We start from the raw sequence: 21,644 nt of genomic DNA on the forward strand, positions 1-21,644 counted from the left end.
ACTATTTGATAGCCTATTACTATAGCATATTGTTTAAATGGTTATCTAATTTGGAATAACATGGGACTCCTTACCCCAAACTACTTAATATTGTGCTCATGGTGGTATGTTATTTTCAGGTAAACCCAATTTCAAATATTCTATCATTTTTGTAAAGTGTATTCTTAGTTTATGAACCAGAATGCAGATCTGACCTATTTTTCACTTAATGTATTGACACTTTTCCATATTATTAATTATGCCTAAAAGTTATCCCAATTAACTGACTGGTTGGCTCAGTTAATTAAGCGTCTGACTTCAGCTCAGGTCATAATCTCACGGTCTGTGAGTTTGAGCCCCACATCAGGCTCTGTGCTGACAGCTCAGAGCCTGGAGCCTGTATCAGATTCTGTGTCTCCCTCTTTCTCTGCCCTTCCCACACTCACACTCTGCCTCTCTCTATCTCTCAAAAATGAAAAAGTGTTAAAGAAAACTTTTTAAATTATTCCATAGTATTTAGTTACATGACTAAGCTAGCTCCTTTACTTTCCTGTTGTCAGATACTTGCTTTTAGTTTTTTTCCCATATTAGAAGCAATACAATGATTGTTCTTTACAATGAACAAGGACAAAATGCTATTAGAGAAAATATAAAATTGTAGAGCATGGGACCAGCCTTGCCATGTCTCAGAAAACGGAAAAACATAAAATGCCTGAGTGATACTGGGAGAAGCCTTAGAGGTCTGATAATGGAAACAAAATGGGCAACAGGAAGAGAGGGGAAATGTCAAGGGTACACTTTATTGGCCAAGACAAGCCTTCCCAAAGCATCCTTCTATTTGTTGGGAAAGGTCCCCTGACTGTAGCAGAAAGGCCTGTAGCTGGAGACCCTATCAACAAGACTTCACTTGACCTGAATAGAAAATGTATTTTAACTACTTGTCTGCAATTGACACGCCCTCTGTTTGTATTAGTGATATTTGGCTAACCACTTTTTAAAAACAGTAGCTAGAAATTCCCACAGTATGTTTTGAAATACATACATACTCATCAAGATACAGTAGAAATATATGAACCTGAATCTGAAACAGTAAAAGGCAAATGCTTAAAAACCTGGCTTCTACTTCTACCTCTGCCCTAAAAACAAAACAAATGTGTTCTCTTGAGAAAAAAAAAAAATTGCTAAATCTGGTGACCCATTTCCAGTCTTTATTCTTGCTGACCTGCCTATTCCATTTACCACTGTTCACTGGTATCCTTGGTAGTTCCTCTTCATGATTGTGACCTCTACTCTTGGTTTCTATTTTACTTCTCTTGCTGCTCTTTTCTGACCCATTTTTCATGTTTGTACTTAGGGTTACCCAGAACGCTCTCTTCTCTTGTATCTTTTTTCTGTCACTTTGCAAAGTTATCTGTTTATTCCATATGCAGATAACCGCCAGATTTGAGTCCAGCCCTCACCTGTTTCCAGATCGCCAAAAAGAAATTCAATTACAAAAACATAGACACCTAGAAAATTGCTGTAAAGCAAAGGTGAAAACAAAAATCTTAAAAGCAGCTGGAAGGGGGAAAAAGTTATGCTCAGAAAAATCACAGTAAGAATGAGGACTGACTTTATTGCAACAATGGAAGTCAGAAGATAATGGAACAATAGCTTTAAAATGTTCAAAATAAAAGCCTGGCAACTTAAAATTCTGTACTCAAGAATTATTAGTACTATTATTGTTACATTATTATATTATTATTACTACTACCAACCTCATGGGACTTGTTTGAGAATTAAATGTATTAATATTATAAACAATTAGAGCAGAATCTGGCCCATAATATACTCTAAAGAAGTGTTTGTCAAAACAGATGAGCATAGGGGAAGGGACGGAAAAAATAAGATAAAAACAAAGAGGGAGGCAAACTATCAGAGACTTTTTTTTAAAATATTTTTATTTATTTCTAGGAGAGAGAGAGACAGCGTGAGTGGGGGAGGGTCAGAGAGAGAGGGAGTCACCGACTGAAACAGGCTCCAGGATCTGAGCTGGCAGTCAGTACAGAGCCCGACGCGGGGCTCGAACCCACGAACCGCGAGATCATGACCTAAGCGAAAGTCGGACGCTTAACCGACTAAGCCACCCAGGCGCCCCTATCAGAGACTCTTAAGTACAGAGAACAAACCGAGGGTTGCTGGAGGGGTGTTAGGTGGGGGGATGGACTAAATGGGTAGGGGCATTAAGGAGGGCACTTTTTGGGATTAGCACTGGGTGTTATATGTAAGTGATGAATCACTAAATTTTACTACTGAAATCATTAAAAAAAAAAAGTGTTCGTTATGCAAAATAAAAACTACATGGTAATTAGGATTATAAATAGCTACAATCTTTCTTGGAAAAAAATGTTTGGAAAAATAATGGACAAACATTCTAAGATAGGTGATATTTATTTTCTTCTTCATACTTTTCTACAATCATGAACTATTAATATTATTAAACAGGACAATTCTGATGGAAGGTATGCTTCCTGAGAACAGGGACTTTGTGTTGTTGACTGCATACTTCAGCACCTAGAATAGTACCTATACAGTCAATAAACTATCTCACATCATGGATATGAGAAAATCTTTTCTTGATAATAATTTATGATGTTGCAACTGAGTAGAAATAAAAAAAAAGGATGAACAATTAAAGTTTGGACCAATTTTGGGGTGCCTGGGTGTCTCAGTCGGTTAAGCCTCCGACTTCAGCTCAGGTCATGATCTCACAGTTTGTGGGTTCGAGCCCTGCGTCCGGCTCTGTGCTGACAGCTAGCTCAGAGCAGGGAGTCTGTTTCAGTCTGTGACTCCCTCTCTCTCTGACCCTCCCCTGCTCACGCTGTCTCTCTCTCTCAGAAATAAATAAAACATTAAAAAAAAATTTTTTAAATAAAAAATAAAAAAATAAAGCTTGGACCAATTTCAGTCCTTAAAAACTATGCAGAATATAAGTAATTCTGCAAATGCTTATTACCTGTAATGCATATATCAACTCTCTCAGTTTAAAAAAAAAAAAAAAAAAAACCCAGGGAGGAATATAATAGCATCATTTGGTTCCCTTTCTCTACAAGCCTTGCTTTTGTCTTTTATTTCTTTATTTATTTTTTTTATAATTCAGATGCAGAAAACTTTTTCTTTTGGGGGATTGAAAAATTGACTGGAAAAAAAAAGAAGCATTCAAGCAAGATTTAGAAACCTAGAGGTCTGAAATGTTTAGGACCAAATCTTTTATTGTGGTGCTTCTGTATTACAAACCACAAGTTTTAGAGCTAGGGGAGTATGTAGAAATCACCATCCCTGCACATTACCTGAGCAAACTGAGCTCAGTAAGGTTACAGGGCTATTTAGAAACAGGGCTGGGCTAGAACTTAGGGCTTTTCTTTGACATTCAAGGTGAATTTTTAATGGACTCTGGCTTTGACAGTTTTTTCATAAAGGCCTCCCTTACTTTCTCCATGTAGACCGATTCTCTATTAACTTTTTCTTGCTAATGGATGTCAGATACAGAGGTAGATCAAGAGTAGTATCAAACCTTTTTCTGGGAATACAGTGTAAGGTTTAGACTGTTTTTTTTTTTTTCCCATAAATAGAAAGCAATAGAAATCCTATGAGTAAATTTCCTTGAGTATTAGGGAAAGAGTTTTAATTTGCAGTAATTCTAAAGGGAGGTAGACCTTATTCTCATAAATGAGTTGCTGTATTTCTTTACTCATCTAGTAGATAGCTTTAACAGTATGGATAAATCTACAATTTGAACTTAAAATCAGAATTTTTACTATTTATAAGTACAGTAAAACCTTGGATTGTGAGCATAATTCATTCTCAAAATATACTTATAATCCAAAGCGCTCATATATCAAAGCGAATTCAAGAACTCTTGGCTCAATTGTGATCATGTGACACTTGGCGTCACATGCTACTCATATTATGCTATTCGCTTATCACATAAAAATTTATTAGAAATGTTTGTTCATCTTGTGGAACACTCACAGAATAAGTTATTCACAATCCAGGGTTTTACTGTACTTCCTTCAGGAAAATGGTGATTTACCTTCTAAAAAAAGTAAATAATCATGATGACTACTGTAAGTATACAATGTGTTCTTTGTTCATTGTTTCCTCCTACCACTTTTCTATCACCTATTTAAGATTTCAGGAGACTAACATATTTTGAAAACTAAGTGGCTGTTTTCATTTAGAAAAATACAAATATCATAACTACTTATTCATTCCTTCTCTTCAAAATATATCAATTTGAGCTCAAATTTAATCACTTTAAAATACCCCATCTAGGAGAGCCTGGCTGGCTCAGTCAGAAGAATGTGTGACTCGATCTCAGGATGGTGGGTTCAAGCTCCCTGTGGGGCGTAGAGACTACTTAAAGAAAACTTAAAAAAATAAAAATATGTTTAGAGTACCTGGGTGGCTCAGTCGGTTGAGTGTCCAACTCCTGATTACAGCTTAGGTGGGGAAATCATGGTTTGTGGGATTCAGCCCCACATGGGGCTCTGTGCTGATAGGATGGACACTACTTAGGATTCTCTCTCTCCCCCCTCTCTGCCTCTCCCCTGTTGCCCCTCTCTCTCTCCCTCCCTCTCTCTCTCTCTCTCTCTCTCTCTCTCAAAATAAATATTAAAAAATAAAAATTAAAAAGATGCTTAACATCAAAAATAAAACCTAAAAAATATAATACCCCATCGATTCAGTTTAGTTTTTGTCTTTCCAATTTATCAACTTTTTGACACCTTATTTCCTGATAAATGGTCTAGCCCAACTTTCTCCCCTTTTCAACCCTGCAGTCAGGCATGATGCTATATGCCTTAAAATATTATATCCTTAGTTCACCAATGTTAGAACGGGAGATTGTTTTGAGGTTAACACAAGTAGTTCTCTTATTTTAAATGGGAAAAACAACTGCAGATGATGCAGTTTTGAGTAATTTGAGTTCTCTCTCCTTGCTTTTACGATCTGACCCTCGTTATCATACTACTTTTATCATACCTTTATCATACTACTGTCATAGGAAAGGCTGTCTTCAAGCTTCACAAACTCTTCCAGTCTATGTGAATTTTTTCCCACTGGCATATGTAAAGACTTAACTGTATCTCAATGACAGTGATATTTGATTATTTCCACTGTTAAAAGAAATTACCCTGACACTTGTTGAAAATTGCGAAGAAGACTTTATTCAAGACAGTTGCAATAGGAGCCAAGACTATGGAAGCTGGGGAGCGAGATTTAACTCAACTCTGAATACAAATAGGGGCAAGTGGAGATTCTCCTGGCAGACAGGATGAGGCAGAGGATGGCAAATTAATGCAAAACTTGCTTAGATATTAAGGTGGGGGAGGGGAGAAGAACTTGATTCGCTATCAAAGGTGGAAGAAGAGCTTGATTGGATCAAGCATGGGGAGGGGGGCGCCTGGGTGGCTTAGTCGGTTGGGCGTCCGACTTTTGCTTAGGTCATGATCTCGCGGTTCGTGGGTTCGAGCCCCGCGTCGGGCTCTGTGCTGACTGCCAGCTCAGAGCCTGGAGCCTGTTTCAGTCTGTGACTCCCTCTCTCTCTGACCCTCCCCTGCTCATGCTGTCTCTCTCTCTCTACTAGAAATAAATAAAACATTAAAAAAAAAAAAAAGCATGGGGAGGATTCCCTGGGTTAGCAGGATTTTTTTTTTCTTAAACTGGGTTCAGCAGGTCAAGGTCAAGGTCAAGACCTGGTGGAGAAAAGGGGTCAGAGAAGCCTGACTACAGTTTGGTTAAGGAGGGATCCTTTGTCACCACAACATTTCTAAGTTTAGATTTACCCACTAATAAGGCCAACTTTAGAATGCTAAAGGTACTGCACTAGTTCTGTAGCTCTGGAAAATCTCCTCCACCATGATTCATAATGCTAGTATAAATGAATGACACCAACTATTCTCATCAGAACAAAATCTTTTAATAGAACTGCACACACACTGACAATTTGTTCTGAAGGAAATCTAGGAAATCTGATCGTCCTCAGAGGATAATGAGGATATTTCTAATATTTACATTATACTGACTTTTTGCCAGGCTCTGCCCTGAATCACAAATATAAATTAATACTTTTAATCCTTGCTACAATCTTCTGAGGGAGGTACTCTTATTATCATTCCAGGATGACAGACAGGGACACTGAAGCACATAGCAGTTACAAAACTGGCCCAAAGTTACTTAATTAAAATATGTGAGGGTTGGGGCGCCTGGGTGGCTTAGTCGGTTAAGCGTCCGACTTTCGCTTAGGTCATGATCTCGTGGTTCGTGGGTTCGAGCCCCGCATCGGGCTCTGTGCTGACTGCCAGCTCAGAGCCTAGAGCCTGTTTCAGTCTGTGATTCCCTCTCTCTCTGACCCTCCCCTGCTCATGCTGTCTCTCTCTCTCTCTCTCCTAGAAATAAATAAAACATTTAAATAAAATAAAATAAAATAAAATATGTGAGGGTTGTCATTGGAACCCAAACAACACGACCTTGAGAAGGTTCTCTCAACCGTTGTGCATTCCTACTTGTATAAAACCTCCTTCTCTCCATATCCCCAAGCAAGTGCATAAAACTGGGACATAGTAAAGGGGAAGCAGATGGACATAAATTTCTGGGGGTCCATAGCTTTTGGCGCATTGTTCACATTCAGAATGCTTTACCTCCACCACCCAGTAGAGTGCTTAAAACATAACAAGTCATCACTAATTTTAACTGCTAGATAAAGAAATGATTGAATAAATTTCAAGGTCATGTCCAGTTTCTGATCATCAGTGCAATAACCAAGTTAGGTTTCTCAAACTCTGGCTTGCAAGGATTGAAATGGCAACATTTTAGGACAGAAGTAATTGTCTGCATTTCACAACACACAGGTGGTTGCAGATGTCCATGTAAGCCCAGCCCACAGAATCTTCCAACGTCAGCTTGGGATGAGTTGGACCTCAGGCACATCGATATAATAGTGCAGTGAGCCTTTCTTCCTGAGATTCTAGACTTCTCCTGACGAAAGGCCGCTGGTCGCGAGATGCTATAGGAGCCCCTTCCATTGCTCTGTAGACACAGTTTAAGTTTTTCTGCCACCTTCCCTGCTCAGCTCTTACTCATACCTTCTTCTGGTCCTAAGGAAACCTGGAGTAGAAGAAATACAACAAGAAGGTAAGAGAAAATCAAGCAATGAATGAAGTCCCAGATGTTAGCAAAAGCTAATAGTAGGAATGACAACTAAATGTGTCTTAGGGTGAGAGACTGGTCTTTTTACCTCATTTTCACTTTTGCTTGATCTCCACCTTGGCTTACCAGAACTCAATTAACCTGAGAAATCAATGACTAATTTCCTGTGAAGTAGAATCAATGAATCCAAAATGTTCTACATTAGTTAAAAATGAGTGCTTGGTTTACTTTGGGCTGTGAAGTACAAGCCAAACAATTATTGCAGGTTATTTAACTGTTTGAATGAAGAAAAAATGGTTTTCACTATGATTGCATGACATGAAATGCTGACCTTTCTGTGGAGCCAGGGAAGGGGCGGAGATGGCTGTCACCAGTCTCTGAAACTCAGTTCTGCCCTGACTGTGTGCATTACCAGTGTCACTTTGGCACATCTGGTGCAGATTTAATGTCTAAGGGTTTTCATATGGGATTTGAACATTGATTATAGTAGAAAAGGAACTTCAGAGCTCTGGGGAAAAATATGAGGCTTCAATTGTATTTGATCATTTTATTAAATTTTCTTGGAAAAATCAGTAAAAAAAACAATTTAATTTTCATACTCAGAGAAGAGATTATTCATTCAGAGCTCATGCCTAACGATAGGTTTGTGTGTGTGTGCGCACACATGTGCATGTGTGTGTGCATGTGTGCGAACGTATGTGTGTGTTGTTAAATAGTCAAGCCCAAAATGCAGAAGCCTGACTGTTCTATTCTGGTCAGGTCTGAGGGGATTGGAATGGGACCTTCATTCTGTAAACACTTCACCTTCTTTTTTGCTTCACCTGGCTTCTCCGTGAAACATGTTCAAACCGTATACATACCAAAGTAGTGATTTGTTAGACTTAAGCAGTGTTTTTACAAGTTATTAATAGTATATTGAAGTTGCAAAGTGGAATTAATGCCACATTACAAAAGATGTATGATTTCACCAACAGAAGGGTCACCAAGTGAGTACTTAATTGCCTCATGTTCTTTTGTGCAAAGAGATATAAAAACAATGTGAATTAACAAGTAACTGGTTAACTTTGTGTATATGAAACATTTGGGCAAGTTACATACCTTCTTTGAGCCTCAGTTTTCCCATCTGTAATAACCATGCCTGCCTGGTAGACTTGTTATCATCTTAAATGGGATCATACATATGAGGCCCTTAGCAGAAGGCTTAATACTCAGTCTTAGCTACTGATGTTGTTATTGTTATTACTGTGGATCAAAGTTTATATTCATAGGATAGTTCTAAATACATTATGCTCTGAACAATTAGCATATATTTCCCCCCCCCCCCGCCCCCCCCCCCCGCCCCAAGAACCGGGCCCCTGGACTGAGTTTCCTACCCTGTGGTAGGTCACAGGCTCCAATTTGTTTTTCCGCAACTTCTTCACCAGCGACTTGTCCTTGCGCAGGTCCGTCTTTCCCCCCCCCCCCCCCGCCCCCGGGAAAATTGGATGAAGGCGCTCTTGGAATGCTCTGTAATAATAACTTCAGTGAAGGGGACCTTGAGGAAGGATCAGAACTCATACAGGTCTCTGGCCTTTTTGGTTACCTGATAAGCCCATAGGACAAATGCGAATGTGGAAATTTGGAAATGGGTGGACAATGAGGGGCAATGACAATTTCCCTGGAGGGGAGCTGCCAGAGCTTTGCTCAGCAGTTGTCAACTAGTACATCTTTGACACCTCAAGGCCTCACCTTGTTTCGGCTCCAGAAATGATTACAGCTTGCCTGATTTCTAAACTAAATCATATGTGGAGGTAAAAGTGTGTGCCCTCTACCCTAGAGAACACTTAACCATGGTTATCTTACTGGTTTCCTGTAGAAAGAAACAGACTCTGTGGACAGAGTTCCCAGGTTCAGATTGCCACTCTTCCTCCCTCAGCTGTCAGATTTGCACAAGCTACTTAAACTCCTCCTGGGCAGAGAGTTGTCCTTTGTTACCTGATAGAGTTACTGTAAGGCTTATATGAGAAAATAATTATATGACACATGGGATATTTGTCTACAACACAGTGCTGAATAAATGTCAGTGATCATTTTCTTTCTTTTGTTGGATGATATTTGTACTGGGAGGTGTTAAACGATAAACTAAGGCATATTAAATATTTTAGGAGTTTATCTGAGCAAAAATCCATTTGAATTGGGCTGTGCTAAGCCAGAAGCAAAGCAAGGAAGTTATTTGATTGGCAATAGCTTAAGCGGTTGCATTATTTGGGAAAGCCTAGGTTTCAGTTTCTTAACTTTGAGGCATTATAGGCTTGGGTTTGGTTTGCTTACGTAGGGTACTAAGGCATTAAAGCCACCTCAGTCTAAAGGCCTCCTTGTTTAATTATTTTAACAGAAGTTAGGTATTATTCTGGTTTCATTACATAATTTCCTCCATGAGTTAACTTGACTCAGAGTAAAGAAATTGAGAGAAAGGAAAATTAGAAATCTTGTTCCTCAAACCCATAGTCAAGCCTCTATACTTGCTATAATTTCTGCAATTAATTTCATCACATAGGATCTGCACACTGTCTTAAGTGTTAAGCTATTGCTCTTTTCACATCTCATAGTGAAGTTTCTCAAAACATGAGGACAAGCTCTTGGTCATTAAAGTAACTGTAAGGAGTTAATTAGCAAAAGTTCACATACAAATTTTGCTCTGTTAAAAGCTTAAACTTTAAGCCCCTTTTCCAAACAACTTTAGAAATACAAACCTATTTATGTTGGTGACTTTCTTTTAAAATGAAATTCTAATCCATCCCAAACCATTTTGATGCAGTATTGTAGAGTAAGCATGTATTTCCTGCCCATCTTATCAGAGAGTTCAGATATACACCTAATTTTCACACTGCTTTTCATCCCACCTCAAAATCATTTTAGTCCTAGTCTCATCCTGGTTTGGAGCCAGTATGTGGAGGCTCTGAGTTCCTCTAAACAGATATTTTGAATAATGATGTAGAAGACTACTCAATTCTTTTAGTGCAAAATGAGAAGATGTTGGAGATATCCTGGTGGAACATCATCAAAAAGCATGATGAAGTGGTATATTTGAAAGATAAAACTTAGTATTTTTATTTTACTTAGGTCTTTAAAAATGCAATTAGAAAATAAAATTCAAAGCAAATGTCACTTTCCTTCTTTAAAAGGAGGTAATATTTTCTATCTTGGTGAAGAGTGAGAGATCTCTTACGGTCTAGAGGTACCCTGATTTCTGCAGGACACCCTCTGTGCTGTAATTGTTATATTTCTGACTTTCTGTTGCTTGTCAACAGATTTGGCTCCTTGGTTGCTAAGAGCTAGGGAAACATTTTGTTCAAGGCATTTTGATTGGCAACATTTAAAAGAACTTATTAAACAACTTTGAGAAGGATATTTAAAGCAAATAGAAACATAATGAAGATCTCTGAAATAAAACAAAGTCAATACAATCGATTATGGCTTATCCATTATCCTTGATACAGTGGTTTCATATTATCTGTTTAATTCATATTATCTGTTTAATTATTCATATTATCCATTTCAATTAACCTGAATATCACCCTTTCATCTTTCTTAGGGTTAATGAGCAATGAATGCGCAATTTTAAAATATGCGTAAAAAAAAAGGTCTCTTTTCTTGCATGATTTGTTTGTCTACTGAGAAGATACTTTGTATTTATAGTATTTTCCTCGAGACCTTCTGCCTCATCCTTTTTGCCATTTTGCCTTTTATATGAGCATATTACACTGATTGTCTTCCAACAGTTTTATCTGGGCAAATTACTTTATTAAGCAATTAATTTTTCAAGAACACTAAGAAATAGGAAATTTTAGTGTCAGCCAAGGAAACATTAAAAAAAAAAAAAAAACCCACCCAACATTCTCTTAATGTCAGGGAAAAAAAATGTTTCTCCTGAGAATTTTTATGTTGCATTTTGTTTTCCAGAGCAATTAACACCTGCCCTGTTCTAGACCTAACATCAGGACAGATATCTACAAACTATGTATATTGCATTGGCACTCTGTTAAGGTCAATACAATTGGCTTCCATTTTTTTTCTTTTAAAGAGTGAGTTTTTTAAGCCTTACAGCCTTTACTAACCAAATCTACCTTTTCCTCAGCAAAATATTCTAAGAGTCCTACCTTTGATATAGGTTGTTTTGTTTCCAAACGAAACAAAAAATTTTGCCAGGTTTTATTGTAAAATATGAGCATGATGTCTCTGTTTTCTCTTCTGAAAAATGACACCTTCTCGCATAGGGTTATATTTACTTTAAAAGTTTAAATATTAAACACGTTATTATTTTTAAGTATTGCATTACCAAAAACCTTCTTTTGAGAAGCTTGCTATAACAATATTTTTGAAGTGATTCATTCCAATTTTTCGCCATCATATTCTCACAGAAAATCTTGATCTTCCCCAAGGTGTGTCTATCCTGACTGGCATCCATGGCGACTTAGGGTGAAACTCATAAAAGACTTCCTTTGTTTGGGGCAGAGGAAAACTGAGACTATGAAGATCTTTTTTTTTTCTTTATTTACAGAAACTCAGCAATGTTCTTTCTGTAGTTGCTCCGTTTTGACATTCCTTGCAGTTAGGTCAACAGTGGTTGTTTTTAAAAGCAAATCCACCCACGATTGAGTGTATTTCTAAAGCCAGTCTTCCCCACAGAGTATGGCATGATAAGCTTCCATTTGCAGCTTACCTGTTGTCTGACAATTGATAAATCTTGTAGTCCATTTCTAATTCTTCTAATGACAGAGAAACAAAATAACATAAAGTCTGAGGTTCCTGCAAGGTGGCTGGTATTTTTTAATAGCTCCACATGACAGACTCAGGTGTGAGGCTTGGGAATTGGATTTTTAAACAAGCTCTGTGGGCGGTCCACATGGGCACCACTGTTCTAGCAGCCCCACTTCCCATTCAGGATGTACCTGCTGACAGTTTCATCTTTCAATTTAAAGAAAATACGATGAAAAATAAAGTAGTTCTGAGCAACAAAACAATTGGTTGGTGAAGTAAAAGTGTCAAAAAGTTTTTTTTAAAGGCCATTTCCCTTTGTATTATGATTCATTCAAGAAATCTATTGAGCGCCTAGTAAGTACTGGGCTCTGCCCTAAATGCAAAAGTCAGTATTGAGCCAAAGCAGAGTGTTCCTGTCCTCATGGAGTTTAAAGACTAGCGGGGAGAGCAGTTTTTTGTTTTGTTTTGTTTTGTTTTTTACAAATAGTTTATTGTCAAGTTGGTTTCCATATAACACCCAGTGCTCATCCCCACAAGCAGGGAGAGCAGTTTTAATCAATACATCGTAGACAGCAGCATCCAGTTACAACTGTGATAGAAGCTAACAAGGAAAAGTACATGGAAATATAATAAAAAGATCAGACCAAATATGGAAGGTCAGTGAAAGCTTCTCAGAAGAAATGATGATTTAACTGGTATCTGAAGGATGACTGGGAGTTGATAAGACCAAGATGGGCTGGAGAGCATGCCGGTAAAGAGGACAATATTCATCACGCAGTCATTCTATGTGTCCAACCCTGTCGTTGCTGTTGAGAATTACAGCAGTGAACAAAACAAATTCCCTGCCATTGTGGGGCTTACATTTTGACTGGGGAAGAAAACAGACTATAAACAAATGACCAAATAAATATGAATGCTGTCAACTGGTTATAAGTGCTGTGAAGAAAAATAAAGAATAAGCTGAATGAGGCATACAGGGTGTGGAGGTAAGGTAGATATTTTACAGGGGGCTTTTGGGGGAAGGTCCCCCTAGCAAGTCACCTTTCAGCCGAGACCTGAAAGGGAGGCAGCAGGTCAAGCAGCTATGGGCGGCAGAGACATATCTGAGCAAAGTGAGAGCTGAAGCCTGAAGTAGAGCATCCTTGGGATGCCCTAGGGACACATGAGACCATGTCTGAGTATGTGTTGGGAGAGACTGGAGGCAGTGATAGTAAAGGCCATCGGGGAAGTTAATAGCATCACATGATTCAGTCCCTTTTATGTGAGGACCGCATTGGAAAATTTTAGCTTAGAAATGATAGACAGACCTGACTTACCTTTGGTAAGGATGACTTACACTAATATATAGAGAATAGACCTTTAGTGGGGCAAAGGTAAGGGTAGCAAGAACCGTTAAGAGGTTATTACAATAATGGTTTGGATTAATTTGGTATAAGAAAAGATAGTGGGAAGTGGTCAGATCCTGAATACACTTTGCAGGTAGAATTAACGGGCTTTGCTGAGGGGCGCCTGGGTGGCTCAGTTAGTTAAGCGTCTGACTTCGGCTCAGGTCATGATCTCACGGTTCGTGGGTTCGAGCCCCGCATCAGGCTCTGTGCTGACAGCTAGCTCAGAGCCTGGAGCCTGTTTCAGATTCTGTGCCTCCCTCTCTCTCTGACCCTCCCCTGCTCACGCTGTCTCTCTCTCTCAGAAATAAATAAAACATTAAAAATTAAAAAAAAAAAAAGAAGGGCTTTGCTGAGAAGGGAGAGAGAGCATGAGAGAGAGTCAAGAATGGCCTCAGGATCTCTGCATGGAGCTACACAAAGAACCAAGGCTTTATTTACTAAGATGGGAAAAGTTATTAGAGGAGCAAGTTGGGGGAGGTGGTTCACGAGCTTGTTCTGAGGTATGTAGAGTTATCTCTTAGACATGGGCCAAGCCTAAGGAGAGGCGTGACTTGTTTGATTAACACCTTGTCTGAGAGAAGCAAGCACAGGAGAACATGCTGTCCAATGTACTGGAGAAAATAGGGTGGTACCAAACCACATCAGACCTAAGTCACCTTAGAAATTTCAGCCTTTATCCTTGAGGCAACAAGAAGATATGAGGTATTAAGGGATATTTCAAGCTATCAGATTGTCATTTCCAAATAGGAACTGGCTGCAGTTGTGGCAAAGAGATTGGAGTTGGAGAGCAATGTGGGTGAGAATGGGTGCAGAAAACTTAGTAGTAAACATAACAGTCCAGACAAGATGTGGTACCTTAAGTCATGTGGTAGTCGTAGGCATGGAAAGGCAAGCAATCAGATGAATTTAGGAGGTGGCTGTTAGGAAGTGGTGGGTAGATATGGAGGTGGCAGAGAAATAAATGCCTAAGGTGACTCTTGGCTTTCAGGCTTGAACAGAGTGGACAGTGATTTCATTCAAGAATACAGGAGAAACTGGAATGAGAACTAGTCTTTAGGAAAAAGATCTTAAGATTAAGGAATCTTTATAATATACAAGTGGGCATGTCAAGTAAGCACACACATTAGTCTGAAGTTCAAGGGCAAGGTCTAGACAGGAGACGGTAAATTTAAGAGAGATGATTCTAAAGCTTAAAAGGAAGGATAGTTTTGAGTGGGACTGATTGATATGCAGGGGAAGAAAGAGATCATCAATCATATACCTCTCAAAAAACACAGAAGAAAATGGAATCCAAACCCAAGTAGAGGAATGAGCCCTGGATAGGAAGAGAGGCAGCTTTTCTCTTTATTGGAAAGGACGGGTGCAGATCTAAGTAGATTTATGTATGTGGTTTCATTCATTCAACAAACACAGTTTGTGTGCCTGTCATGTGCCAGACACAGATCAAACTTCTGGGGATACAGAGATTTAAAAGAAACAACTCTCTCCATCAAGGACCTCCCGGTCCAATAGGCGATATTGTCTAAGGCTAGCAACAGAACAGTGTTCATGAGAACCATGGGAACACTGGGCAAACACACCCTGAAACTTCGTGAATGTCAATGTCCAAAAGTTCAGAGAAGAGATGGGTATGATATTGTGGCCTATGTTGCTGAAAAAGAGAACATTTCAAGGGGGCTGGGAACCTCAATCCAAGAATTCAGATTTCTTGATTTATCCCTGGGAAGAGACAAGAGCCCAGGATTGATCTAATTTTTGCAGTGCTAGGCTGATTTCTTTGAAGACATTTTCTAACTAACTTTGTCCTGGAAAACTAGAGCAAAGGCGTCAGCCTGTGCATATTCAAGTCTCCAGCACTCCATAGATCCGCACTGACCCTGAGCCACCTTCCAGCTGGTCTCATCCTTTCTACCCTTGGCGAAGATCCACATTGTAAATCTCCCATGACATCTGTCCTCCCTCATATTCCCATATCCACATTCCTTCATGCTTTCTTGTCTTCTCTTGGCTTTTTCTTTCCTACTGCATCCTTCTCACCTAGTCTCCATTATATTTGCAGACACCCTCTACATTTTTTACCTCCTTGCTTTAACTGAAATTTGAATATCCCTTTAGAAACGATCTCAAATAGTTTATTCTCTCTTTCCTGTGGTCATGAGAGTGTTCAGCATCTTCTTATGGTTTAAGCATTATATCTTCAGACATCTTTTCTGTAGGCCATGGCATCTGATTATTGTTCTACCTAAGATCTCTGCCATCTGTCCATATCATGATTATTCCTCCGCACTCTTCCATAGCTTTGGCATCTGAGTCACCATCCCCGTCTTCACTTAAGATTCTTCTATATCAGTGTGGATGATCTAACAAATATGCCCATCCCCACCAGTGTTCCTAGACTTATTCAATTCCAGTGTTCTTCAGGTTAAGTCCTCATCGACAGCTATTCCCATGCCCGCATCATGGACACAGCCACGCACAGCTGCGTCACTTGTGGAATCGTGAATTCCAGCGTCTCACTCTCTGAAAACAATCTGTCATTGAAAAACCGAAGCCTTCAGCCTTCAGTGTTTCTTCACTACACCTATTCTTTGACCTCAATGAGTGTTCTAGTCCCTTGGCCGCCCCCCTCCATTTTCTCCCAATCTATCAGCTCTACCCCCGCCGTGACTTTATTTTCATCCTTACATGGCCTAGACTATATAATTTTTAATCATTCTCCTTAACCATTTTCTTAAACCATACACTCAATTTTCTAGTTGCCCTCTGTACTTTACCAAATCCCAGAAAATCTCCTGTCTAGCTTCACAGCACCAATTCATATACTGCCAAGCACAGCTGTGGGAAATTGCACGTGTGTGGGCCGATGTCACTAATTGTCTTCACTTTTGCCTAGATCCGGCTCAGCAGTACTTCTGCCGGCCCTGGACACCTTCTTCTCAAAGCACTTACAGTAGCTCCTTAATCCTCCTCCTCAAGCCCTCTGACCCATAATTTCCCATGCTGTTTTCAGCACTGACTTCTTCTCCCACTTTGAAAGAAAATAGAAGCCTTTATATAGGAAACCTGTCAATTTATCCCCTCATGGATAAACTGCACAATCCATCACCTTCCTTCCTTTCCCCTTTGCAATCATATACCTGCATGAATTTATCTATATTTATAACAAATTAATAGATGTCACATCTCCTGTCAAGATTTAAAGTGTGAACTCAGTTTGGATTGCATTTGCATTTCTGTGTTCTCTTTTTGGGGGCTTCTATCAATGTCTTATTGTATTTAGGCAATAGGAAATATGTTCTTAGAGAGGCTGGGTAAGATTAATAGACTAGAATGAAAATAAAGATCCTGAGTCAGGATGACGGAATAAGCAGTGGTGGGAATTTTTTTAAGTGCAAGTTAGAAAATCTCATCATATTTTCACTGTAGTACATGCTGGGAATGCAACTTAAGCAGCTTTGTGTGTTGTGGAAATTTACCTTTGTGCATCTCTCAGTATTTTTCCATACTTCATTCACTTGAAAATTGACTATTCCTGAGCCACTTCCTGTAGTAAGTCCTGAAAGTGTGTGGCCAAATAAGAAGTACACTGTGGAGTACAGCTCGGCTAAATCTGTAGTTGGTATACATTCACCAGTGGTTGGGCTTTTTTCCCTTACAGTAGACCTGGAAGCCATACCAGAACGTGTCACCACACGTCACATTTTCTGAATGCACCCTGGCCCAGGTACCAGTCAGTTCCAAAGGCATCACTGGGCATCTACAATCCACAAAGCATTGTTTATAATAGGTGCTATACCCAGATCTGGGGGGGGTGGGGGGAGGTGGGGAATGTGGTGGGTGATGGGAGCAAATGAGACGAGTTATATTTTTTGTCAAGAAATAAAAGTGCTGCTAGTCTATACCATGTTGCTTTTCCGATAATTCCAGTGAATTCTAGGTTGAGTTAAAAAAACAGGAAATCTTCTTTTGTGGAATCAATCAGATGATTGAGAGACGTGGCTGGTAGAGCAGATGTGCTTTTGTTATTGAAGCTTTAATGTTCAGAAAGAATTTCCCTTAACCTTTTGAAGTACCGAATCAGAACCTGAACCAAAGAGAGGGAACCAGGACACAGACAGCTAGGAATAAAAGGAAGTCTGGATCCTTTGGTAACTTTGTGACTTAGTTTCTGGTTTGGGAAACAACGAATCAAAAACGCCCACTCTTTTGAAACAGGAAAACCAGAGAACAGAGTATCAACCATGTTAAACTGCTGACACATTGTCCATTTTAGCTTTAATTCTTTAGTTAAAGCTAGTTACATTGCTACTGATAAGACCATATATCTAACCCTTGCTAATTACTGGCCCAATCTAAAATATAAAGAAACTCTTTTTCCTGCCTTGTTTTAATATTTTTAATGTTATACTTTTGAGAGAGAGAGCACAAACAGGGGTGGGGCAGAGAGAGAGGGAGTGAGAGAATCCTAAGGAGGCCCTTCACTGTCACCTCAGAGCCCAACATGGGGCTCAAACCCACGACCCATGAGATGATGACCTGAGCCTAAATCAAGAGTCAAACGTGGGTTTAACTGACATAGGCACCCAAGGGCCCTTTTCCTGCCTTGTTTTAAGAAATTTGTGTAATAAGTTAAAGATAAGGACTTCTGTGCTCATGAACAGGACCAACAATTCCTTTCCACTTGAAAATATCTAAAGAATTCTAAACTCAAACTGAAAAGTATTATGAAATCCATCTTGAGCTAAGTGCAAAAACATTTGGAATAGGGCCTCAAATAATAGTATAGATAATTAGTTCTCAAAGTGTGGTCTGCAGGTCTCTGTAGTTTTATAAAAATGGTAAGATGTTAGCTGTCCTTTTTGTTGTGTTGACATTTGTGCCAATGGTGCAAAAGTGATGTGAGGTAAAACAGTGCAGATCATGGCAGTGCCCCCAGCCTGTCCTCATAGTCATTGTGTTTGTGATCATCAGCCCCTCCAAGCTTAAAAAAATGACCAGTTTCATTTAAGAATGTCCTTGAAGAACATTAAAATAACTATTTCAACCCTTGCTTACATGTCTTTACTATTTTGTGTGACGAAATGAAAAGTATAGGGGCGCCTGGGTGGCTCAGTCAGTTGAGCATTTGACTTCGGCTCAGGTCATGATCTCATGGTTCATGGGTTCAAGCCCCGTGTTGGGCTCTGTGCTGACAGCTCAGAGCCTGGAGCCTGTCTTTGGATTCTGTGATTCCCCCTCTCTCTCTCTCTGATCCTCCCCTGCTCATGCTGTCTCTCTCTCTCTCTCAAAAAAAAAAAAAATTTTTTTTTAAATAGTACATATAAAGAACTTCTGCATACCAAAGAAGAGCACCTGTGTGATTGGGTTGTGAACTGAACTAGTTGATTTTTTTCATAAAATACCATTTTATCTGCAAGAATGACTCCTAGGCAAACTCTGGTTATTCAGATCTGGGTATTTGGCACACATTTCCTCAAAATAAACTAAGTGACCCTGTCCCTTAGGTAAACAACTGAGTATTTTTGCCAAAGACAGACTTTGAGCTTTCAAATAAAGGTTAGAGTCATGAAAGACTTGTGTCAATCACTGAGAGCTTGACAGCTTCCCAGTACTTGAAGACTTTTCTGATGAGATTGGTGATCATGTTAACACCTATGATATTTTTATATCATATAATGAAATTTGTCAACATCTAGAAGATCTGCATAACTCAGTAAATCATTCTTTTCCAAATGACCAATGCATGACGTAATAAAATTATGCATATAACTAAAACATCCATCTAAATAATGAGAAAGACCAATGGATCTTAGAGTAACAGAACATGAAAAATTCATATGGTTGTAGATTCCACATTTTACTAAACTTTAAGAGACTGCAATTTTCCAAGTTTTTGGTATTATATAAAAAATATCCACAATTATTTGGAAAGGATTTCAAAGTACTCCTCCCTCTTCCAACTATATATTGCATGAGGCCAGATTTTCTTCATATATTCAACCAAAACAATAGCAACAGATTGGATACAGAAACAGATATGAAAATCTAGTTGCCAAGGCATATATTAAAGAGGTTTGCAAAAATGAAAAACAGTGCCAATCCTCTCAATGTAGTTTTTTTCATTATAGAAAATATACTTTTCCAAAAAAAAATCTGTTACTTCTGTTAACATTTAATAGGTTTACCATTTTAAATGATCAGTAAATATTTTTTAAATGTCTCAGTTTTATGTTCAAATAGGCTAAATGTCACTGGATATAACCATATGCAAGCTCTTTGGGTACTCAGTAATGTTTAAGAGTATAAAGAGATCTTGAGACAAAAAGTTTGATAAATCTAGGTTATAGCGGATCATAGTGAGAGAGGGAGTTTTACTCAGGCTAAACTGCAGGTACACAGAAGACATGTTTTGTGACATTTAATCCCAAGAGAAATATAAACAGTTTTCTTACTTATTGATTAAAATATGCTTCACAGATTTCAGCCAAGGAATTTTCAAAGAGATCCAGCATTCTATCAGTCAGAGTTCTTTGGTTGTAAGCAACAGAAACAAGCCAGGGTACCTGGATCCATCGTGTAACGAGTTACCCACCATTTACCAGCTTAAAACAACAATGTAATTATTATATCACAGTTTCCATGCAGTTTTCGTATTCAAGGAAGTTTGTTTCTTCTAAGCCAGGAGAAGAAACTGATTCTTTTTTTTTTATTAATGTTTTTTTTGTTTTGTTTTGTTTTTTATTTCTAGGAGAGAGAGAGAGACAGCGTGAGCAGGGGAGGGTCAGAGAGAGAGGGAGTCACAGACTGAAACAGGCTCCAGGCTCTGAGCAGGCAGTCAGCACAGAGCCCGACGCGGGGCTCGAACCCACGAACCGCGAGATCATGACCCAAGCGAAAGTCGGACGCTTAACCGACTAAGCCACCCAGGCGCCCCGAGAAGAAACTGATTCTTATGAAGACAGTCATTCATATAAAGGGATCAGGTCCACCAAGGATAATCTCCCATTTCAGTTGATTAGGGACTTTACTTACATCTATAAAATCCATTCACTTCTGCCCTTTAAGGGAACACAATTATGAGAGTGAAAGCCTATCACCTTTGCTGTATTCTGTTGGTCAGAAACAAATTACAAGTCCTGCCCATTCTCAAGAGGCAGGAATTCTATAGAGAGTGGTCGAGGGGGGAGGGGGAGGTTATCTTAGAATTCTGCCTACCATAGCAATATAAACAAACAAGAAATTTATTAGAAGTAAATGAAGTAGGGGCGCCTGGGTGGGTTAGTCGTTAAGCGTCCGACTTTCCCTTAGGTCATGATCTCGCGGTTCGTGGGTTCGAGCCCCGCGTCGGGCTCTGCGCTGACTGCCAGCTCAGAGCCTGGAGCCTGTTTCAGAATCTGTGTCTCCCTCTCTCTCTGACCCTCCCCTGCTCACGCTGTCTCTCTCTCTCTCTCCTAGAAATAAATTTAAAAAAAAAAGAAGTAAATGAAGTAGCCACACAGTCAAAGGAATGGCTATAAAATCAGCCTTAGAAAGGGGAAAAAGTCATTTTCCATTTCCTAAGAGCTATCAGAGACTTGCCTTTGGTATCAAGAAGACAGATGTTAATTGACTAGATTATCTAGTCAACATTCCACCATTCCAACATTCTGTGAAAGGGGGCAGTTAGCTTTTTCTGATTTTTTTTTTTAATATTTTTATTTATTTCTAGGAGAGAGAGAGAGACAGCGTGAACAGGGGAGGGTCAGAGAGAGAGGGAGTCACAGACTGAAACAGGCTCCAGGCTCTGAGCTGGCAGTCAGCACAGAGCCCGAAGCGGGGCTTGACGCGGGGCTCGAACCCACAAACCGCGAGATCATGACCTAAGCGAAAGTCGGATGCTCAACCGACTAAGCCGCCCAGGCGCCCCCTCCTCTTCCTTCTTCTTACCTATCTCCCCGCACCCCTCTCTCTGGTAAAGTTGTTGAGAGGTGATGGTTCCCATGACTAAACATGCCCATACTTTCCTTTCCTGAAGAAAAAAAAAAAAAGAACTCCCTGGGAAGTTTCCTGCCTTTCTCTTTCCTCTGAATTATAATTCTCTATGCACAATATTATCACTTTACATTTTATTAGCATTATTTTTTTTCTCTCTGTAAGCTTTTGTTAAGAAGAGACTGTATGTGTTAAAAATGCTTCTATGGGGGCGCCTGGGTAGCTCAGTCGGTTAAGCGTCCGACTTTGGCTCAGGTCATGATCTCATGGTTCATGGGTTCGAGCCCCGCGTCAGGGTCTGTGCTGACAGCTCAGAGCCCGGAGCTGCTTCGGATTCCGTGTCTCCCTCTCTCTCTGCCCCTCCCCTGCTCACACTGT

General features: G+C 39.5%; 1 protein-coding gene across 2 annotated transcripts in view; it reads left to right on the forward strand.

Moving 5' to 3' along the window:
• The window catches only part of FAR2 (fatty acyl-CoA reductase 2), a 154,078-nt gene that overhangs the window by 61,409 nt on the left and 71,025 nt on the right, over positions 1–21,644 (forward strand). Inside the window, exon 1 of one of the 2 annotated variants that reach the window (XM_039255266.1) lies at positions 7,086–7,152. The exons of the other annotated variant lie outside the window; for it this stretch is intronic. The gene's annotated coding sequence lies outside the window, so the exon portion shown is untranslated. Of the gene's footprint in view, positions 1–7,085; positions 7,153–21,644 lie in introns of those variants that run through there. 2 annotated transcript variants of the gene reach the window in all.

The sequence above is a fragment of the Hyaena hyaena genome, unplaced genomic scaffold, assembly GCF_003009895.1.
Source record: "Hyaena hyaena isolate Hyena2069 unplaced genomic scaffold, ASM300989v1 scaffold_520, whole genome shotgun sequence".
Lineage (NCBI taxonomy): Eukaryota > Metazoa > Chordata > Mammalia > Carnivora > Hyaenidae > Hyaena > Hyaena hyaena.